Source organism: Athalia rosae, chromosome 1 (genome assembly GCF_917208135.1).
Source record: "Athalia rosae chromosome 1, iyAthRosa1.1, whole genome shotgun sequence".
NCBI classification, from domain to species: domain Eukaryota; kingdom Metazoa; phylum Arthropoda; class Insecta; order Hymenoptera; family Athaliidae; genus Athalia; species Athalia rosae.
The window spans coordinates 24,565,763-24,589,444 of NC_064026.1; the positions used below are offsets into that span (position 1 = coordinate 24,565,763).

The 23,682-nt window shown below is 35.7% G+C and overlaps 1 protein-coding gene across 5 annotated transcripts in view; it reads right to left on the reverse strand.

Annotated features, from left to right (window-relative positions):
- The window catches only part of LOC105690951 (TOX high mobility group box family member 3-like), a 117,678-nt gene that overhangs the window by 27,741 nt on the left and 66,255 nt on the right, over positions 1-23,682 (reverse strand). Inside the window, exons 1-2 of one of the 5 annotated variants that reach the window (XM_048653243.1) lie at positions 17,621-17,742; positions 17,177-17,514 (exon numbers count right to left, since the gene is read on the reverse strand). The exons of 3 other annotated variants lie outside the window; for them this stretch is intronic. The gene's annotated coding sequence lies outside the window, so the exon portion shown is untranslated. Of the gene's footprint in view, positions 1-17,176; positions 17,748-23,682 lie in introns of those variants that run through there. One more of the 5 variants, XM_048653240.1, reaches the window with a different exon arrangement.

Here is a 23,682-nt window from a genome sequence, read left to right on the forward strand (position 1 = left end):
CCATTCCTGATATATCTATGTATGATGAAAAAAAACGTCATTTTAGTTCGTATTTTGCATAATACATCACGAGAGAAATTTTGATGAAAAATATCATGTCGCGAAACAGAGTACGTAACCGATGACGAAGGAACAATACAAAAAAAAAAGAAAAGGAAATAAAATAAAGAAAAATACATTGCGTAGGGGTATTATCTTTCATTCCTTTTATCGTAAATAACGATTACAGTAGCTATACAAATGACAGTGAAGAGTAAAGAAAGAGAGGCGAAAAGAAGGGTAGACGTAAAAAACAAAAGAAACAAAAAAAGAGAAAGTTCACTCTCCTCGTTTGTTTCATCAGTTTTGTTATACCGTGTATACAATACAGTACCTATCCAGAATGTAAAACAAACAGCGAACAAGCAGAGTTAATATTATTGCTGTAACTGCTGAAACGAGAAGAGAGGAAAGTGGAGGAGAGGAGAGTTGAAAAAAAATTAATTGGAATTTTTTTATACGAAAAAAATAGATCCGTTCTTCTCGCTATTTCATAATTTCTTTTTCTTTTTTGGTTTTCCATTTCTTCTTTTCTACAACGTCAGATACATGCATCAAAGCCCCCCCCCCCCCCCCATATATGATTTGGTTATTGTTTACCGCCAATATAATTGCGAAAGACTGAGAGCTTCCGCATGTGTGCGTAAACGTATAAACTCTATCGGGATTAACGAGTGGCAAACCAGCAGACTTTCGCATAAAATGTTTCATTTGTTTCAGAGGTTGGTATTCTCTTTTGTTTTTTCGTTTTTTGTTCGTGGAAAAACCAGCAAAGGTAAAACAAAAGGTTGAAAAAGCAAAGCATTGGGAAAAAAAAATTCTAACGAATGTTTAGTCTGTTAATTCGTGTTTGCTCAGCTTCCCCACAATCTCGCACTACCGTACATTTGTGAAACTGGCAACAGACTTTCGAAAAAAATTATAAAAATATACTCGAAGAATTGCACATCGTTTACAGTTGTTTGTAGTGAAAGAAATTTCGTTTGTAGTTAACCAGAAAAATAGTTACAGTCATTTTTCGAAAATTCGAAAATACTAACCTTCGAAATTACCAATTTTGATTTTTTCGAATCTTGAGTTCGAACGAACGCAATCGTTTGAAAAGACCCATCGTGAAAAACTGTGTAGTCAACACTTTTGGAATTCTTAAAAATCCGTACAACCATTTTTCTGGTCAGCTACAAACGATTTGCAATACTTTTACTATATAATTTTCTGAAATAGGTGTATCTCTATTTCATTGTCAGTGGTCTACCACCGCACAGCGATTCTTTTTCATCCCTACCTATAATCAGAATATCGAACATGGAGATCGCGAGTCTCGTCAGTGCACTGACCGTGTATGAGGTTACAAGGAGGAAACTCATTGAATCATCGGTAATTGTAATCAGCAGAGATCGCGGAGATGAAAATGATCTCGATTCAAGATTTATGGCTGTACGAATTGCAGCCCAATCATGTCCAGGTCACCTGTCTAGCAATCATTTCTGAGCCATCTACAATCTATTGAAAGATTGAAAAAATAAATCAAATGGAAAAAAAAAAAAAAAATGGAGGTAGTAGGACTCGGCGGGCTATTTAGGAGTAAAAATTCAGAATTTTTGCAGGGCAATATAACATTAGCCCGCCAAGAACTACGTACTCCAATTTTTTTTTTTTTTTTTTTTTTTTAAATTTGATTTATTTCTTCAATCTTTATTGTTTTTTGATTCATTGAATTGATTTTCATCAATTGCTTTCCAATGTCGTCATCTTTCAATTAATTATTAGGGTTGTTTCATTTTTATTCCAAGCTTCTCCAGAATTTCTATTTGTGTAGCAAAGTGTCACGTACTTGGCACAGTAATTGATTTGGATTCTTTTTTTCCTATTATTCATGAATTCTTCTAATAAATCATTAGATATATTTTGATGGTAGTTACTGTTGAACATTTGATGTACTTGGCGAACTTTTTTGCACCGTAGGTGCCTTTTGTGGGATATAATATATGTATATGTTTGTATAAATACTAACAGCTGTGTACCGAAGTCAGCGTTAGTAATTATACTGGATGACGCAATATTTATCACGACGATCAACGCAAGCCTGTACGTACAAATCTGTAAAATGACTGGATAACTTTCAATGACTAATGACAAATTATTTCAGTACATATATTTACTCGCCGCGAATGACTAACCGCGAATTGATAATAAAAACCAATATGTACAAACAATAGACACTCAAAGTTAGGAAGAAACAAAAACATACAGAATAAATACATTCGGATAACAAATATTGGAAATTAACGTTCAAATTGATCGGATTCGAAAATCAAATTTTTCGTAACACCTACATCTTTGTATTAACTATAGGGTATCTTGAATAATGATTCACAGATTATCCGTAATTTATGATATTTAATAAGAGTTGCAATGGTATCTGAAATTTTATCTGTACATAAATCTTTGATGAAATATCCATTTTTATTGCTATTTTTTTTTTTCATCCCGTATAAATTATCGTGTACAGATAACGTAGAACACACGGTCTGCGAATTGTTTTTCATTTCGATTCGAAAGAGAGAAGATGAAAAAAAAAACCCCACAAGTTGTGTATAGGATGAAAATTTTTCAGGTTTCACATAAATGAATAGTATAAATAAATCGAACGCCAACATTGTAACGTATTTTTTTCCACTGAACAACCTTTCAAAAATAATATCGACTTGCGGAACGAGCGTTGACACAAAAATAATTCGCGAAATTAGTCTACGTACGCAAGTTGATTGGGCTGCAAGGACGTAGATTGTTTGAATAGAAGAAGGTCAACCAAGGGCAAATCCGCGATTGCAATGATAATAACAATTGTCAGGATGTTGATTGACGATGGTCGTGAATACATTAGAAATTTAAACGATCTTAAGTAGGTTTGAAGTCGAAAGATTTCATTGAAAATTCATTAACAATATTTGATGCTTCGAACATGTTGCACGAAAATGGAGAAATTCAATCGACAAAATTTAGGTGGAGTAGAAAAACAGAGACTACTTTTATCTCTCCTCTTAGACAGCGAATTGAGGTGAGAACCGGTTCACGTGGAATTAATCTCACACCACAGTGAATTCAAATTCCACGTTCGGAAATGAAAATTAAACGAACCAGTAACAGGAGCGAAACAAATTGTTTAAAACGATGATGTAAAATGAGAGAGAGAAAAAAAGACGTGCGAAGTGACAAAAAATCGGAAAAATTTATCACACTTGTACTAATTTATTTCATTATCAAGCTGATAAAATTAGAAAATATTTCGCTTATCGAAACTACGTATAATTGTTCGAACAATTTCAGGTAGATGTCATTGAAAAGTCGAGATAATATAGCTGGTACTTAGTCACTTGTGATGAAAATAATAATTTCAACTTCTAATTGAAATACATCATGAGCAAGCGATTTTTCAAATGACTCACACAAAAATACTACCTGCAATATAATACTTTGCACAAAGCAAAAATAAACATTGTAATGGACATTGTGAGAACTGTGATAAAAAGAAAAAGAAAAAAAAAAAAACGGATAAAAAAAGCACAAATAAATAATGATGAAAAAAGGAAGGAATGAATAATTTTTACAACCTGATTATAATTATTACGTATATCTGGTATAGATATTCTAATAATAAATCAAAAAATATCCAACTGATAAACATACATGATCTTGTTACTAATTAAGAATGTAGGATAATGAATAAGAGTAAAGGAAAAAAAAAAAAAAATAAACAAACGAATAGATCAAATTTTTGTTTCGTGTAAATATATTTAAGATTTTACCACAAGTCATCGAGTCATATAAGTATACAGTATATGTATATGTATCTCTACTTTAGAAGACGGAGCGAAAGCTAAAAAATGTTCAGTCAGCGTATTATGTAAGTGAATTCATATACGTATGTAGTTGATAATCAAATACATTGTACGTACATTATAGTATCAAATGAGGTTGAAATAAAATGTGTGCATCCGTGTGCGATCTATTTGAATATATAATGTAGATGTCAATTTACAAGAACTTTACGCACATGGGATATGGATATGTATGCTAAGAAATATAGAATCAATTTATTGATACCACGATCGCTGTAACTGCGCATAAATTAATTAAATAAATATACGCGCAATTTAATAAAGTCCACGATATTCTCCCAGATAATCTAAATGGTAATTAAAAATGGCTGCTCAAACGAAAAAAGAATAATTACAATAAAAGTAAGATAAAAATAATAAATTTAAAAAACAAACAAAAAAAGCAAACGAAGAACGCCAGATTTGGTCACACGAAAAATCAACTTTTATGAATTTTATGAAAGGTATATTAGATGACGATACGATAATGCAATTTTATTGGTATTCGATAAACGCACAAAAATTTAATCGTTGCGAGTAGAAGATTGAGAAGAAGGAACAAGGAAAAAAGAAATCAATAATAGACGAATCAATTATTAAACGAATGACGTGAAATACAACCGTTCCTTGAAACAACCAATCAACGAATAAGTCAATCTCGAATCGATCGATCAATCAATCAGTCGATTAATAACATTTTTCATTCTATAATTTATTACCAACCTCCGTCGAACGTTCATGAATTCAAACCGAATAATACGACAATAAACACACTGTATCATTAATTAATTGAAGAAACCCACAAAACATTCATTAATTAACATTCGTCAAGTTTTTTCTTCTCGACATCATATCGTCGTCATTATCATCACTGTTATTATTATTCGGTCGAGAATAAAATTTATGGTATAAAGAAAAAAAAAACACAAAAAACACGTGCAGGATAAATGGATAGTCGAAGAGAGAGAAAAGAAAAGCGAATAAAAAAAAAATGTAAAGAGCGAAAGGAAGATTAGTTTTGTGGAGGGAAGTTAATCAGCGAGCCGTGATGATCTCCATGCCCGATAAATGAGACAAGATGAAGTGTCAAGATTGTCCTTGACAAGGGTTCTCTCTTTTCTCTAGATACACAATAGAAAGAAAAAAGAGAAGGTAAGAAAAAAATAAGTGAGAAAATATCACACACATATCTACTATTCACTCACACGTACGTATATTGCGTGTTTCTTTCAAAACGATCGAAAAGTATACGTTGGAGGTATTCTATTTCGATGCAGAGAAAATAATGATGAGAAAATACGGCGAAAAAGAAGTGAAATACAAATCGACAGCGTATAGATGAAGATTTACACAGAATTATTTTGGATCAGATAAATAGAAAAAGGACGTCAATGAAATTTTAAGTTTTACGTCACACTTACGTGTAAAGAGAAGGGAAAAAAGAAAAGGGAAAGAAGAGATAACGACGAATGCAGCGAAGTAAGTCGAGTAAGTATAGTCCGGTCCCACCAATTGCGAATAAATATAGGATAAAAATTCAAATGAATGAATAAATAATAATAATAATAATAATAATAATAATAATAATAATAATAATAATAATAATAATAATAATGATAATGATAATAATGAAAATATACGTTACGAAAGCGAGAAACGACAGTTGTCGGATAAGTAGAATTATTGCGAAACTTTGCGAATCAGTAATTGCTATAATACTGTACCATGCGCAGGTACGAAAATATATTTATACATATACATATTACGGTGATGTAAGTACATACAATTTGGGGAGCGCATTATGTGCATTGTGATAAATTCTCTCCCCGAGGGCAAAGCGAACAAGAGAAAAACGGAGAAGACGGAGAGAGAAATTGAAGCAATTCGTCAATCATTTAAAATTACACCGCTGCGGCACGGCGAATATGAAACGACGATAATTTTAGTGAAATATTCAAGCGGGTTGCGAGAGAATAACAAATAAATAAATTTAAAAAAAAAACCTTCGATGATCGTACCGCGTCTGTAGCATAAGCTCCGATCAATTACGAATACATGGTACTTACATGCGTATCTACATATGGATACAATTATATCGATTTAATGTGCATTCTTGACACATTCACATGCTATAATTTAAGCATGTTATTTTATCAGACAAAATTATAACCTTCCATACTTGTTTTGTGATATCATTTTATCGCGATGATTACGTTCGAGTTACAACGGTACAGTATTGGTTTTTTATGCGACCCAATTTTTTCTATTAATCAAAATGGTCCAATTAGAATGGTACGACCCGTACAAGATGCGTGTGTACGAGAACGTACACGTACACGCGTGTGGTGCATTATATACATTACAGTCGTTATCCGGGACTTTAGTAAAACGGGGTTAATACCCTGTTTACTAACTCCTCCAGTTCTTATCGCGGCAATAATTTATATCCGTACAGCACATTAACTTGTACTCGTGTATTTACATAGGTATTCGTACACACGTGGATGGGGGGCGCGTAAATCACCATGGAAAATACAGACGTAACGATCAACGTCGACTCGGTTAATTCGACCTCCTCAGAGAAGCGTAATTAAACGCCGAAATCATTGAATTCATCAATATTTCGACTCTCCTTCAATCGCCGTGGAAATTTATTGTAATACAGATATTTCATTGGTTCAATATTCGAAATTGTACATTTCGTTGAACCGCCAGTTGGGACCAGGTATGGGAATTTGGGCACACATGAGATTCGGTCGGTCGTCGTCATCGCTCAGCGTGACTAATTACAGGAAATATTTCTCTTAATTGTCGTCCCATTGTTCTTTATACGGTCTCATGAGATACGTACACGAATCGAAGACGTAACACGCGTAGTCATTGGACGTCATGAAAAAAGCATATGCCTGCCTGCTGACAAAAATCCCCGAACGACTCTCGATCGAATGACGAATGAATAGAGAAAAAATATCGCGAGCGCGGATCGTGAATAATCATGCAGCTACAGTCGCGGTGGGATGTAATGTAATAAGAGTATGATTACGATCACGATGACGGAGATGTTGCTAATCATCGATAACGATCAATTCAAGTGTCGCAGCTACGAATATGGGAAGAGGGGAGGCGCGTAGCGTAGGGACGGATAGAGATTGTCAGAATTTCTAGTGAATGATCGCACGCATTACCAACACTCGTCAATCCACGTCAATGTAATTTATACGACGTTGTCGATCACTCCGTGATCGATTCATGATTGAGTTACACATAGAGACGTACCTAGCGGCGGCACATCAAATTCTCGATTACATTACAGCTACGTTAATTATCCCATTAATAATACCCGTTCCATCCGGGGTACACAATAGGACGTTACAAATGTGCATGCGCAACGATCGAACGCAGGTGCGTACAAATCGGAGGGGTGGATGACGAAAACATTGAAGAAAATGAAAAAAAAAAAAAAAATGACCAGACGAATAAATGAAACTTTGGAAGAAAATGCCCGTGAAAATGGTACGTGAACTCGTTCGGGACAACCGTGTGCCCAGTGGGGATGCCGCCAGGCGTGAATGTATTTCGTATACACGGGTATACGTCATGTTTGATTTATTAGATTTCACAGAGATCGAATACCGAACAATGCGATCAAGGGCAGATGTCGATCCTCATCTCGGGATTTAGAGGGATTTAACAAACTCGAAGACACAACGACCGACTGTGACGACTATAACGTGCGGTACGACTCAACCGAGAGAAATCTGAAACCAGTTTTCCAGCTCAAAGTGGGACATCTACGACAGTGTTTCTCAAAACGATATAGGGGAACGCGGGGCGATATGGGGTACTTGAGGAATCTGAGGAGAAGAAAAAACATCAATTCAATCCAGATCGACGTTTGAGGTCCTTCTTGATCATTTTAAACAAAATTTTACGGAATTTTTGGGCTACCCCGTTCTGCCCAGCCACCCCATATTGACCCGCGTTCCCCTGTAGATCATACGACTTATCTTTCAACTTTCGAATGATTGATGATTGAAAATCTACGGAGAGAGTTCACTGGAAAATGAACGAAAGTCAAAGAGGATAACTTTGTTTGGCATTATCGGTTTTTCATTTCTGTTTAATATCCGAGCGGATGGCTGTACAATTGTTTGTCATTCGAGTAGAATTAATGAAATCCCAAAACCGAAATCGGTTCCCCGGAATCTGAGTGATGAGAAGTGCTGGACGAAAAATTTGGGAATTCTTCACGAATCTGTGTATACTGACACGTGTTTATTGTGTACGTACATAAAAGGATATATATATACTTATGTATAATACACATATGGTGAGATGCATCTGTGCTGGTCCATTGTCCGCCATTTTCTCCAGTCTCTTACGATTAGTCAAGCCCTCAGCTGCTCGTTCTAAAAACCTGATCTATTCCGAGCCTTGACGGTTTATGAATATATACAGGGGGGTCTATTTTAACCTAACCATACGTACGTATATCGATTACTCGAGTGAATAGGGTCGTACGAAACAACTGTTTTTTATTTAACAAAAAATTTTCAGGGTTCACAGGGGGGAAGAACTCGGAATTATGGAGTTTTGGTTTTCAGGTCACCTAACCAAGTTGAAATCAAGGTCGACTTTTTTTTCTCCATTCCTTTTTCTTTCTTCCTCGACGGAATACCGATGTGCATTATTCATTTTGGAATCTGATAAAATGGAAAGTCCTCCATAAAAAAACACCTCAACTTTTTTTCCATCCTCCGCAGGTCAGGTCAGTGAGATGGAAATAAAGGGTGTGTGTAGCGCGAAGGTTTGTGAAATTTCAAACATTTCACAAAAATGCAGTTCTTTCGATTCTGTTGAAAGAAAATTTTAGTTTCTCAGCAATTCAAGTCCCATAACTTTTGTAGAAAACAATTTTCTCAAACGAACCAATTTTTATCGAATAATCAAAATATGGATTCGATCAAAGTGGGACACCCTGTATGTTCGTATGTACGATATAACGCAGACATGATGTGTTAGTCAGGCAGCAGGCAAGCAGCGGTGGCGAGCAATTCCTAACATATGTTCATCTCGTTCTCTGTGTAACATAAAATACCACTTCGTATTTCTTCAAGTCGAGTTTTCGTCATAACGCAAATATTACGACCATCTAAACTGCAAACATTACTATACCTAATGTACGATGAAAATATCTTTTTATCGATAACAATGTTCAGTAACAGCGAGTTGAATTACCTATTTTCGCTCACTCGACAGTTCGTAAGAATTATAAAAATAATAATAAGGAACAAATGTAATGAATAGAAAAAATAATATTATCCAAAATGGAAAATCAAATCAAATTTATAACACACAGTTCATATTCTCATCGTACAATTACTCATGAGATGGCGTTAATGAAGCTCGTTCAACAATAATTAGACCATGATTAATTCTTACGATTGATATAAATGTTGTACGCCCGTAATTAATAACATACTATAATACCACAAAGAAAATAAAAAAAGAAAAAGAAAACGAAGAAGAAGAAGAAGAAGAAGAAGAAGAAGAAGAATCGGAGCAATCAATGTTATACAAACATATAACTCTGTTCTTTTCACGAGGATTCGTTAAAGTTGCTAATTACTTTATCAAAGCCGAGTTAATGGACGAAGACAAAGTCACGAACAATTGCGTAGCATGGAAACGAACCGTAGTATAAGTTTATGTGGGTAGGTATATTATGTGTACATGAGGCTGGATGTATTAGAGTCAAAGTTTTACCTCACGGTTAGAAAAGCAAAGTTTCAAGTTTCTTCTTCTTTTTTTTCCATTCTATATAGATCTGAGAAATTCAATTATGAAACGCCTTTATTTCAAAGCTTCAAAATTGTATCAGAATATAACTTCGCAAAGTCAAAAAGATAAAAAAGAAATATATATAGGAAACTCGATCGATTCGATTCGAAAGTTTTTTCTTTTTTATTTGCATTTTTTTTTGTTTGATTTTAAAAAATGTTGAAATTATTATTTATTACACTCTATTTTACAATTAAATTCGATGCAGTGGAAGTTATACCGAAAAAAGACAAAAAAAATGAGGAGAAAAAGAAGAAATTGATGTTTAAAAAAAAAATAAAATGAAAAAAGAACGACGAAAAAGTAACGGGGCACAGCTGACAGCTTTCACAAAAAAAGTTACCCAACTTTAAAACAGCAGGGACAACTATTTATCTAATACAAAATAGATGAATTAACTATATTATTTATCAATTTATTATCATTATCGTTATCATTAATAATAATTATTTTCAATCAAAATGCGTGCAAATCGTGATAATAAAGGAGGGGCGATCAACGCAAAGACATCTTTTTTCGCAAATATTTCTTTCGAAAATTCGATCAACCAATAGTGTCGAAATTATGATTGACATTTGATATTACAAATATAGAAAATATCGGATGCGTACAACAGTATCGCGCAGACGACAAAATGTTCACACTGAATCGAAGCTTCGCGTTTACTGAAAACGTTCATTCAATAATTATTACCGGGTAGTCGATAAGCATGATGATAAAATTAATTAAATATCATTGCGTCTATGCCCCACCAGCGACTGACCACCACCACTACTGCTGTACTATAATAGTTGGCGTTATTTATTGCTATGGGAAAATAATTAAATTGCTGGCAATAATAGGTAACGTTTCACAGTACATATGCAATCGGTATTAATAAGCGTTTTACAATTAGATACGTATGCACATACCGTTGCGTAGCGCTGCGAATATTGGAAAACAAAGAGCTGACCGAGCCGGAGAGAAATTAATTATGATCATTTTTTTTCTTTTTTTCGTCTAGCCCTACGCAATTTCATTGATCATTTGAGCCGAAGTTAATTTAGTTCAATGAATAAATGCACTTATGAAAATATGATTCCCCACTCTGACCGATGATACCAACATCAAACCGTTTCAAAATCTTCATCAATTCCTAGATTTCCCAAGTATTTTTGTCTTTTTCACGGTCAACGCCGTTTTATTATCCTTATTCTTATTTTTATTATTTATTTATTTATTTTGTTATTTTTTTCACAAAAATTATGCACATCGATGCGTATTTCGCAAACGAAACGCGCATCAAGATCTCATTCTACAGTCTGGTCGCAGTTTCATTCAACCACTTTACATTCTTCTACTTATTTTATTACGCTATAAAGTCGGGAATAATAAACTATAAAACCGTTTTCATTGCCTCTATAGTGACACAAAACACCGTAAAAAGTATGCGGAGAAAAGAGAAACACTAAAAATAATTTTTCTTTTCTCTTACTTTTTTTGAATTTGCTTCTGCTTTTTTTGGGTCGGTTTAAAAAAAAAGTATATATAAAAATCTCGTGTCACGGTGTTTGTGGTCGCACTTCTCCAAAACGGCTCGACCGATTTTGATGAAATTTTTCATTTTTAATTTGGTAGGTATGAGGTAATAGGCCGTAAAGTGTATTTCATACCGGGTATCCCTAACCAAAAATTTAGAAACAATTTTGTTTATATTCATATTTTCGTTTGATTTGGCATCACAAAATATTCATACATAATACATACATACATACATACATACATAAATTTTCACTCTCGGCCTAATACCCCCATTTTTTTGTCGTGACTTTAGTATTTTCGTACGAACAATATCCAAATAATTTAATCGTCGTTCGCATTTCAAACACAACGAAATTATTAATGTTATCGAATGACAGATGGCGTTACGTCCGCCTCATCGAACTTTCACATCCCCACACAATTACGATACATTCGTTATTTTCTATTTAATCAAAATATTCACTGGAAATAATTTATATGACATTAAAACGTTTGCAGCTAGTTACAATAATAATTATCAATTCTACGAGGTAATAATATAAATGAAATTCATAGAGTTCAATTACTTGTAAAGGTACAGGAATTAAATTTTTCAAAAGGAGATCGTGTCGGTGCGGAGTATTGATTTTCTTCATTCGTTTTATCTGGCAGATAATATACGGGTAAAGCCGGTTAATATCCACAGTTAATAAATCTATCTGTGGATATTTAATAAAAGAATTTAATTTCGTCGAAATATGTATTATAATTACATATACAATTAATTAGTGAGTCCAATTTTCCCCAGGTAATTAGATACGTGAATTTAACGTAGAATCATAATAATAATAATACGTATTGCATAACAGATGAATAAATTAAATTATGAGTGAAATGAATAACAACAATAATAATAAATGGAATTTATGTTTTCGTCTCTTCAGAAGACGATCGAGTTGACGGCATTGAAGCAATAAAATGAATAAATAAATAAGTTGAAAAAGAAAAGAACGAATAACGATATGGATAAATTTGAAAAAAAAAAAAAAAAAATGAAGTAAATTAACTACAAGTAGTTTCCCTATCATGAGAACATCTTTTCGGAGTCATTATATTATGTATACCTGCCTAGCCCGCGGGTACATAAGTTAGGTACCTTTAATACCTTTAATCATCGCTGAGGAAGGAGTAAATAAGGGTACAAAAAAAAAAAAATGAAAGAGGATGACCATGTAGCCGAAACCTGGCCTACCTGCTGTCGCTATGTAATACATACGTACGTATTGCACTCGTATATGCGGCCGCTGTTCTTCATATACAAACTAATTTTCATAATAATTGCGCACCGGTCAATTCAATCACCGGCCAAAGAATGAAATATACATATACATATACCTAACAAGAGCAATGACGACGATGAATAATTTAATCACGAAATTCTAAGACAAGGTGAAATTTCCATGAAAAAAGAAATACCAGTCACTAAATAAAAACTAAATGATTTAATAATCAAGATAAACGCAGACAGACAATGGAATATTTTTAAACAATGAGAATTTAATCATGACTGATGCTCATGAAGATGGTAACGATCATAAATATACATATACGTATGTTTGTAGAGATAAGATTACAGTGTGTTTGGTGATTTGATACGTTGATGACGATAATGATAATAGCGATGATACCAATAACAAACATAGATATACAACAATGTATGATAATGTATATCTCTATGAATAAACAGAGATTTTATATAAATGAAGACGTATGAAAAGTACATTCGTATGAATGCTACGCAATTATGAAGTTGCTCTTCGCGGTTTGTTGGTTTCAAATTTACGTAAATAGAAACTAAAATGAAACAACATGCATAATATAGGCGGGGATATTATCGGTAGATACGTCGGTGGTGTGTTCTAAATATAGATACCGTGTACTGCAGCGAGTTGCATCTAGTTTTTCGTTTTGTTTTTTTCGCTCGCCATTCATTTAAAAGGAGAAAGTCACGTACCGGATATGTTATACTCAGGGACACCTGAGCCCCTCACTAAATTTTTTCACAAAACAAAACACGAAAAGAGAAGACAAAAAAAACGATAATTTACAGCCACCGAAGGAAAAGCGGTTGTGAGTTATCACCGGCATTCGCCATTCCTTTTATAGTCCCCTATACTTGCGACGCACCCGATACACGCATCACAGACGAACGAAAAAGTGGTAAGAATTAATAACTCTCAAGAGAAACCTCAATTTTTCGTTTTTTTTTTTTTTTTCTGTCGCATGTACAGAAAGACCTTGGCACGGTATTGCTATCGTTCTCATAAGATGGACGATTACGATGACGATGATAATTGAAACGGAAAGTTCAGGTTTGAAAATCTCTGCCTCGGTTAGTCCGTAGAACGTGGGTGGGCGAAATATTACGGTAATTCGGAGGAGGAGAAAGAAAAATAAGAGAAGAAAAAAGGGAAATAAAACCGCACCCGAGGCGATGACCACGGTCGATGCTCCCTGGTTAAAACAGTGAGGCCAGATTTCTTTCGATTCCAACCGAATCAAATGTGTTCTGATTATAATCGTAAAATTGAATACCTGCAGTATACCCACCGTTCTATTAATAAATGCGTGAAAAAACTAGGTAGCCAACAATTCCTCTTTTTCATTCTACTGACTAATGTTTGAACGGTACACCACGAAAAACAAAAAAAGGATCAATGAATTTTGAACAAATTAACACAGATTGCACGTGCAACACTCGGTTCGTTGATCTGTGGGCGTCAAACCGTGGATAATCATCGTCATCGTTGATATATCACCATTATCACGAATCATGCTGAGCATGTAGGTAGCAGAATGCGTTCGTTACAAATTTTTTTTCCTTTTATATGCCTGAAAATATGTCAACAGAAATAAATTGAAAACTTGGTAGAAGGTTTAATTTAGGTTGTTGCCGCTATAATTTTTCATAGCTACAAACATCGCCGCGGTGTTATTGAAACGTTGTTATAGTTGGGGTTACGTATAACAAACAAACTGTAGGCCCTAATCTTCCAATTTCCTTTCTCACTTTCGCAATTCAGCTCCGCTACCGCTTCTGCTTCTGTTCTTGTTTTTGTTGCAACGACCCGAATATAGAAAAACATTAGACCTAATTTGCCACGCAAGTGCGTACAAACGGCGTCTCTAAATTTTTGTCTTTCGTCTCACGAGTCTACCTTTGACATTGGTTTCTTTTCTCTCCCCCGTTAAAAAGGAAGGAGAGTCTTGATTATACGTTTTTCAGTCGCCTTTTTCTCCCCTTCAGTTTGCGAATCAAAGCCAAGTTAATTGCAGCGCAATTAAAATGGTAAAATAACTCATCAGAGTACAGAGGAGAATGAGATATATACTCTTACGATATTTTGTGAACCGCATTACGAAAAGAATCGGCATACATATTTTTTTCAAGTTGCCATCAACGGCGAAAAGAAGAAGCAAGGGGAGAATCGGTATCGGGAAGAATATACGAAGTGTAGTAGGAAAATATTGAAAAAATTAATGAACAAGAAAAGAAGAGAACGATTGAGAAATAACGAGGCAAGAAGAATCTAAATGCACAATGAACGACGATGTTAATTTAGAGAAGTCATCAATTGTTGTTTCAACTCGTAGATCGTTTTCTCTGGCAAAGTTTTTGTAATTATCGCGAGTACCTGAGAAGAAGAATTGGTTACTAAGTTTTGTCGATGTAAATTTACATTCAAAGTGCTTTGTTAACTTCCCGTTCTCCCCTTCTACTTGCAACACCGCGCGCATTACATTAAAACTTGAATGCTCCGAGCTAGCTGTGTCCGTGCACACGTATACATATGTATTGCACGCGATATAAAGCGGAGGAGAATCAGGTAGTGAAATAATAAAGGAAGAAAAGAAAAAGAGAAGGGTAGAAGGGCGAGAGCGAGGGAAAGGTTGTTTCTTTTTTAAATTATTCTAATCTTCATATATCGCGTTTTACTGCACAACGCGCAACATCCATACAAAGTTGTAGTCGTAATCCACATTGATGATGCGCATGCAATTAACCCACATAACATAAAAGAGACACGGTACATAAGAACCTACACATATCTACCCTTCTCATGTACGTTCATTGTGAATTAATTGAATAATTATATGACATTACTGTGAGAAAATTCGAGCAAATTATTATAATGACCCGAACACACGGCCGTAATCATAATTTCAATTTTTTTCATCATTCTTTCCCCCCCCCCCATTATTACTGTACCGACGTTACTGAGAATAGACCGTGATATTTTATTTCCATAAATTAAACTTTCGTTATCCCTCCTAGATTTGAATAAATAAAATGACAATTTGTACCGTATCTGTGGATATTCAATAAACGATTACACGCCCTTAATAATTGTAAATGACACCGTGTGCAAAATGTTGCGCGTGCTTAGTCATGTTACGGATGTAATCTTAGAGAAATGAAGGAAAAAAAAAAAAAAAACAATCGTCGCGGAAATTTTCAGTACAGCTGCTCCAAACGATGGGAATTAAGGAAAATAAAGAAAAAAAGCGAAAGAGAGGAAGAATGATACAAATGTTTGTGTATGTACGCGTATTATTGGTCGGTCAATTTGTAGCAATGGTCAACATTCCATGTAACTTGATCATTCGAACCGTTGACGAGAAGAGCCCGAAACAAGCCTTCGTTTAAAACTAAATTGGTGTTTGCGTGTCACGATACACACGTCCGCTTGGTTCTTCCAATCGATTCATGTTACTGCCTCATACCGTTACCATAACCTGCCACCGGCTATCGTTGCGCGCTTTTAAAATTGCGTAAGCCCCCCCCTCGCACCCTGCCGAGCGTGAAGGAAAGTGACGAGATAAAAAAAAAAAGAAAAGGTTAGTGAGTAAATGAAATAAATTATGAATGGCGTGGCGATGATAATAATAATTATCGACGGGGGAGAGGAGAGGATCGAGTCTGTCTCGATCGATTGATCTAAAAAGTGAAAATATTCGTCTGTTCGTGAAATTTCAAAATTTCGGCAATGGAAACGAATGTTTTTGTTTTCTTTTTCGGTCGTTTTTCGTATTTTCGTTCGTCCGACGCACGCGGTATGAAATTTAACCGAAACTTTGCGCTAAAGTTTTTGGAGCGCGTCGGCACGATTCGACGGAAAGAAGACTTCAGAAGTTTCAGTTTTACAATTAGAAGAGGTATATAAATTTAAGGAACTTGGAAAGGCGGTAGCCGAACTTCGAACAGATGTTTTATACCTGCTTTTTAGAAGTCGAAAAATACTAACAGACCGTTCTCTATTGTATTCTCAAATACCCTCTACCTCAAAATTTCGGCGCAGCAAAAGCACATTGAAGCCAACTCTTGGGCGAGATAAATTCAAAATAAACAGAGTTCAGCTCTGAAAACAGAAAGAAAAAAAAAAAAAAAACACAGACTCGTTCGAATTCATTTTTTACACTCCGTGTAATTTCAGTTCCGACAAATTGTTATTTCTTCGGTCAATTTTAAAACGGCGACGACAACCGAAAATGTTTGGCTAATTTTTCTGTTGCCCTCATCGAGCCGTAGCGAAATGAAAAACAAAAATTGAAAATTGACGCATCTCTCAAAACAAATTTCTTGCAACGCGGCAAGAACCTCGTGCGCGACGTGAATCTGAGGAGCGATGGATGGCGCCACCGTTCAGAAGGCTTGGGAAATTTTCGAGCCACGAGGACGACGCGAAGTTATGAAAAGAATATTCGACGTACAAGACGCGCTCGGAAGGAAAGCGAGGAACGAAACGGAGAGAACATCCGCAACGTTCTTCGGCGTAGCCGCAGATCAGAAACAATTGCGTGTAACGTACTCGCGTGTAACGACCAACTGGGGAATTAGGTTATATTTCACTCACCGGCACTGCGAGACAGGTTAGCGAATAGAAATCCAGTTTTACAGGTTCATATTAAAATCACAGGAACGATAATTAATCCCTTCTATTCGCTTTGCTCAAATATCTCGCTTCTTCCATTGATCACCCCACTTGTTACACTTGACAATTGAACGAACGATCAATCAATCAATCAATCGTATGAAATCACTCTCATTCGTACGATAATACTCTAGCAGTCACAACGGAATTATTCGATAATAATTATTATTATTATTATTATTATTATCACAATCGACCGCGATCTCCGCTGTCTACAGAGAAATGAATGACCCCACGGGCGGTCCACGTTGCATACGGAACTGAAATAAAATTTGAAAAAAATAACAACAATCACATATCAATTGAACACGTTTCACGGTTTAGTTATCGCCGTCGCTCATAGCCCGGTAAACAAAGTCCATTTACCCCGAGTGACGGAAATACACGGGCGGTGATGTCGGCGGCGTGTCGCGGTGCGCCGAAAATAGTTGATAACTAAAAACGCGCACGGATGAGACGTCGGGCGTCTCGTGGTCAGCACCGGAATGACTGAAAGGTAGCGTTAGCAGTGGATTCCAAGTGGTGGGGATGACGCCTTCTGGAAAGGGAACGATGGAGGGGGAAACCGACGTCGGAGCGTCGCGTCGCCTCGTACAGTGGGGGGGGGGGGGGGGGGGGGTACGGAGTGTTTCGAGGGAGGGAATTGAACGACGACGACGTCGTTCGTTGCAACGTGGAAGAGAATAAAATAAAAAGAGAGGAAACATAAAGGAGGGATGAAAAGGTAGGGATACGACGGCACGCCGCGTGGCGGAACGTAATTTGAGGAAAAAGGGAACTGGGAAAGGGGAATAAAGAACAACTGAGTGGGGAGGGCGAATAAGTAGAGAAAAAAGGGAGGGGGTTGGCCCAGGATGTTTTATGAGCTTCTTCTTTTTTCATTTTTACTTTCCTTTTTCAAATAAGAACATCAAATATGGCGTGTTTATTTATCCGTCGTCGAAATTACCGTTTATTTTTCAAATACTTGAAGATTGTGTAAATAACTTGGGGTACATCTGTTGCCCCAGATATAGGAGGCTCTGCATTTATACGCTACATACATACGTGTGTTTCGGAGTTTCTTACTCGGCAGACTATTGTAAATTGAAAAATAGTTTCATAAATTTACAGCGAGTGACGAAGGGTTCGTTGTGCCTGATAGTTCGATACCGCAGGGCTTCCGTCGATGATGCGATGACGTTTAGGGACATACGATGACACGTCATGACAATTCATACTCTTCTGCATTCTTCCATAGGTCTGACGAACAAATAAAATGCCCATAGCTATATGTACGTATTTTTTCATTAGCCGCATATAGCTTTCGGTGTAAACGTACGCGAGTAGTAATAAATGTTGGAATAAGAGAAATCCTTATCTGCGAAGGTTGTTAAATATTTTTCAGAAATCTGATTAACGGTATTTATATTGTATATCTTGTTAGGTGTGACGATGTCCGTGTGCGAGGTACTGTTAGCGGTATACCACGCGTACACCAGTGAATGCACCATATGTTTCTAACAGAGATTCTCATCTCCCTAATTATGAAATATTTGAACACGGTGAAGACCAAAAAAAAAAAAAAACTAAACAAATCACGGGAACATGGATTTTTATATCCTGACAATAAGTCGCTTGAGAAACCCTGTTATTTGAATACAGACTGTAACGATTTTCTTCACACACACACACACACACACACACGAGCATATGTGTTAAATACGTATACACGTACTTGAAATACCAAATTTTTTATGTATTGTAAAACACGACGACGAGGTCGGTGTAATGAATAGTAAGATTGTGTCTACAGCCGTATTTAATATCATGTGTAATAAATTCGAATTAGATGAGAAGTAAAGACTATGATTATCATTATTAAAATAATCATTATCGTTGGCTAGAGGAGAAATCGAATGTGAGTATAAACTACTTTTATTGAAATATCCTTCGGTGTGTACCGGTAAAATCTAGTGTAAATTAACGCCATTCGAGCAGCTGGCAGCCACTTTATATTATAAACACATAAGTCCGTTCTCTTGCTTCGTTTTATCGTTCGACTCGCATAATTAAGATTTAGATTTCAGGGCCAACACACGCTGATGCTAATTAAGATTATTTACCATTTCCTTACCACACATTAAAACAAATATTTAAATACACGTGGTACGAGGAAAACTATTCCGTATTGTAGATGTAGTTATGTGTATTTATTTACAATGTAATAACGTACATGTGTAATGAATTTTATCGTTACTCAAACTTTGCGTACAATACGATCAAGGGTGGAGAGGGAGATTTCGGTGGTGGTTATTACAAGCGGGAACTACGGTGAAGTTCTCGTTTATTGCCGGACGTTTCTAAGCCTTTAGCCCTTCGGGGACTTTGGAGGGAATATAATATAGGCCTCTTGTACCAGCAATTAACATCGCCTACTTCAACCATGGTGCCTATCAAGGGCACGGAGGGCTGCATCGGCGACTCAAATCCGTGTTTACAACCCTTGAGGATACCCAATTTCAAAAGCAACGAACAAAGTGTATCCCCGGCATTAACGTTTCTATTCACGTTATTAGAGTAACGAAAAATTATCGCGAAACGGATGATAATTTACGCAGCGGTATTCGTTTCTGTAATCCAGTCAACTTTGGTGAGCGATCAAATTTACCTAAAAATCGGTACGTCGCGTATGCCGTTGATCTTTTGTTTTTCATTGACGGCCATTACACGTCCGATGTATAAACGTATTAGCCGCGGGTGCTACGAATCGAAGGAGGCGATATTCCCTTTCGCACCATGTGCACGGGATCCCAAATGGAATTAGAGGAGCTTTTCAAACCGTTGATGAATGTGATGTGTACATAACGTAAAATCGTATCGCGTCCAGATCCCCGAATGGAGAGGTGCGATAATTTATCGACGATGAAATCGCGCATCGGAAACTTAGGTATTTCTATTCCTCTCTTTCTATTCGATGACGCGCGCCTATGTTCTTCGCATAAAATTTGCTTCCCTATTCTCTCGTCAGTTTTCACGCCTGACGGGGGAGGAGTTGAAATTTTATAATTATCGTATGTAGATATATACGTACGATGTACGATACGTAGATGAAATAACGGTGTTTGAATACAAGTTGCGCGATAAGGAACCACCACTCGGATTGATGTGCCTTTGTGGAATTATTCCGCACGGTACGCAGGAGCGGTGCAGTTTCAATTACGATAGAAATTAAACATAAATCTCTGAGCGATGTCAGCTGCAAGTTAAAACTCGTTTTATTCGTTAGGTGGATACGTATAGATTTTGATAAAATAAATTCTCATACACTGATAAGTTTGAATCCGCGCAATCTCATTCCTACAGAAGGTTATATGAGAGTCTTATCGCGTTGCCCTTAATTATTATAATTATTATAACAAGAATGACGGGAATGCGGTACTTGGTATTATTATTTATACACAGCCACCCGAGTAAGTATGGTACAGAAATCCAAAAATTGAGCGAATCTGTTGAAAGTACACATTATAAACGTAAGACCGTTTGATCAAGTGTTATTAAATTTCGCGGAAAATAGGGCGGCCATGTTTGAAACCGTAATTACGGCCTTTGGCCGGTCCAACTTTTTTTTTAAACGTATTCGAGTACACATCTCCGTTATACGTATAGTTTAGAAGTTGTGTGTATGCATGTACATATGTACACGTGTATATACCTGTGTATAAATACACTAAACCCATCAGCAGTTTATGTATATAGGTACGAGACTCATATTACAATACACGTATAATTACATTACTTCTCTTTCGTATATTTACTCGAGAGTCATTATAATTCCGTTATTACACAAGAAATAAGAATGAGACAAAAAGAAAAAAAAACCGGGGAAGAAACGTTGTAACAAATAAAGGAAATAAAAAGAAAATTATGAATAAATGAAAATAACAAAACGCGCTGTATGTGTATACACATCGGTATATAGCAGAAGGAGCAATCGTTTTCCCAATTTCTTTACAGTATCATTATTAAAAGGAAGAGGATTATCCTTCGACGAAGTCTGACCGTTGTTTATCTCCTTTCCCTTCATCGAAAATTGCGTCCCGTTATTAAAATTTTCGACAACTTCGTTGTGAAATTAATCGCGCGTGTGTGCGACATGAACACAATTTTGAAAAAGAAAAGAGTATACGTGTAATGAAAATTGTGAATGTGTGTCACGTACGCTTATTTCCATACGTACATAAAGAACGTTGAACGTTAACTTTACAACGTTAACGGCAACGACCTCCGTTACATCTAATTCAGACTTATCAAGCCGGATGATGAATTACGTTAAACATCGTTATCGTGACAAATTGAGTTATTAGTGTTTGTTGAGCGATAAACTAAAGAACCCGTGAGATATGACGAGTGACGAACAACGCTACGTGGTACATTATATTCAACCTTCTCTCACCGATTCTTTTTCTCTTTCTTTTCCTTGCTTTTTTTACTTACCTTTTCTCTTCTCTCCTCTCCTCTCCTTCCCTCGTCTTGATTACTCACACGAGATTCCTCTCGATGCCCTTCGAAAATAATTAATATAACGTCGAAAAACAGAAAGGATTGAAAATAAAAATTTTCCCCCCGTTCCACTTTCAAATCCTGATATTGTTGTCCGACATTTTTTCTACTTCGATTTCCAAATGAATTATGAGGTTATTAATTAGTTTTGAAAAAAAAAACTTACTTGAAAAAAAAATCATATTGAAAGAACGGGTGGAACACGTTCGTGCATCCAGTTGGGGAATATTAAAAAGTGCACGTCGATTCACGAGACTTTGAACGACAAAAAATTTCGAGCAATTCAAAACCGTTTCAGGAAGCAAATATCCAATATACACGGGTATGTATTCACGTACGTATAATGTATAATATATATTCCTATATACACACGTATACATGTATTAAGATGTATATACAATATGAAGTAAAAACTATAAAAGTTTTAACTGCCGGTTGTTAAAAGTTAAAGTGCAAAGGCACGTACACATACACAGAGAGAGAGAGAACATGTATGTACGCACACACGTACACACTTGCCTGCGAAGGTATGTATATGTATACACATATACAGCGGCATTCTGCACATCAGAATTTCAAGTGAGTTCTTCTTCTCATTATTTTCTTCTTTGTAAGACGTAACTGCAGTTTTACAATTTTTATACCATAGGCATATACCTTCTCTCATGTACGTACACGCTCTATACACATGTATACCTATGTACATTGTACGACATTATATTACAACCGAACGAATTCGGAAGAAAACTTTATTCGGAAAATAAATGCGTTCTGGAGTACGGTAGTTTGAATGAATTCCTGATGCGCTGCAGCTGCACCGAAATTTTTCATTTTTTTCTTTTCATTTCCCTTTGTACATGAACCTACGCTACGTGTGTGTATATGATATACATGTACCTCACATCTACGCTATATGTGAAGTCAAATTATTCATCCTCGTTTCTCACTCTACCTTGCAACGACGCATGATCACTGCGGGCGAGGGAATTCGTCGAAACGTTACCGCCACGAAGTGGTGCACTTATTGTTGGTGTCGAGATAGGTACATGTGCGGATTTTTGGAATAGGTATATATATATATATATGTATAAAGTATACCAATGAACGCGCTATAGTGTAGTACAGATAAATACCGCAGACACGTGTCAAGGAATTCCCACACGAGGTGAAAGCAAAGAGCTAAAAAAAGAATCAAACCAAATTTTACCAAACGATATTTTTAGGGAAAAAGTAGAGCAGAATTTTTTTCGCTATCGATGCAATAAATTGTCGTACCGAAGAAAGAAGACAAGAAAAAAGGAAAAAAAAATTTCAAAAGGTAAAATTCACCTTGTATAAAATATTGAAATGTTAAAGTAAAAAGTTGAAATTTCACGTCCTAGATGTATTGGACCATATCTAAACCTAACGAAAACAATAACGGTAATTTTTTTTCCGCTGTATTTAATAATTGAAATTCATGAATTTTTTTTCTCTGTTCTTTTCTTCTCTTTTCTCTCAGAGATATAAATTACAATATAATTGAAGCTATAATATGTATTCTTAATGAATTGAAAAAAAAAAAAAAATAAACTAAAAAGAAAAGAGGGAACGAAGAGAAAAATCGATGACGTGTCCGCGGAGACAATGAGTCGGTCATATCATGCTTACTTTCACTTCTCGTGTCAGGTATTATGCGACAAGACTATTATGTAAAAAAATGTGAGAAAAAAAAAGCGAAGAAAAATTATTACAAATATTAAAAAATAAAACCGCAACACATTCAAAATAAAAATTGAATCGATATTTATTTACGTACGTCAAGGAGGTTAGACATCTCTAATACATCTAACAATTATAGGATTATAATATTATGTTTGTCTGATTTTCATGTAACGTAAGATTTC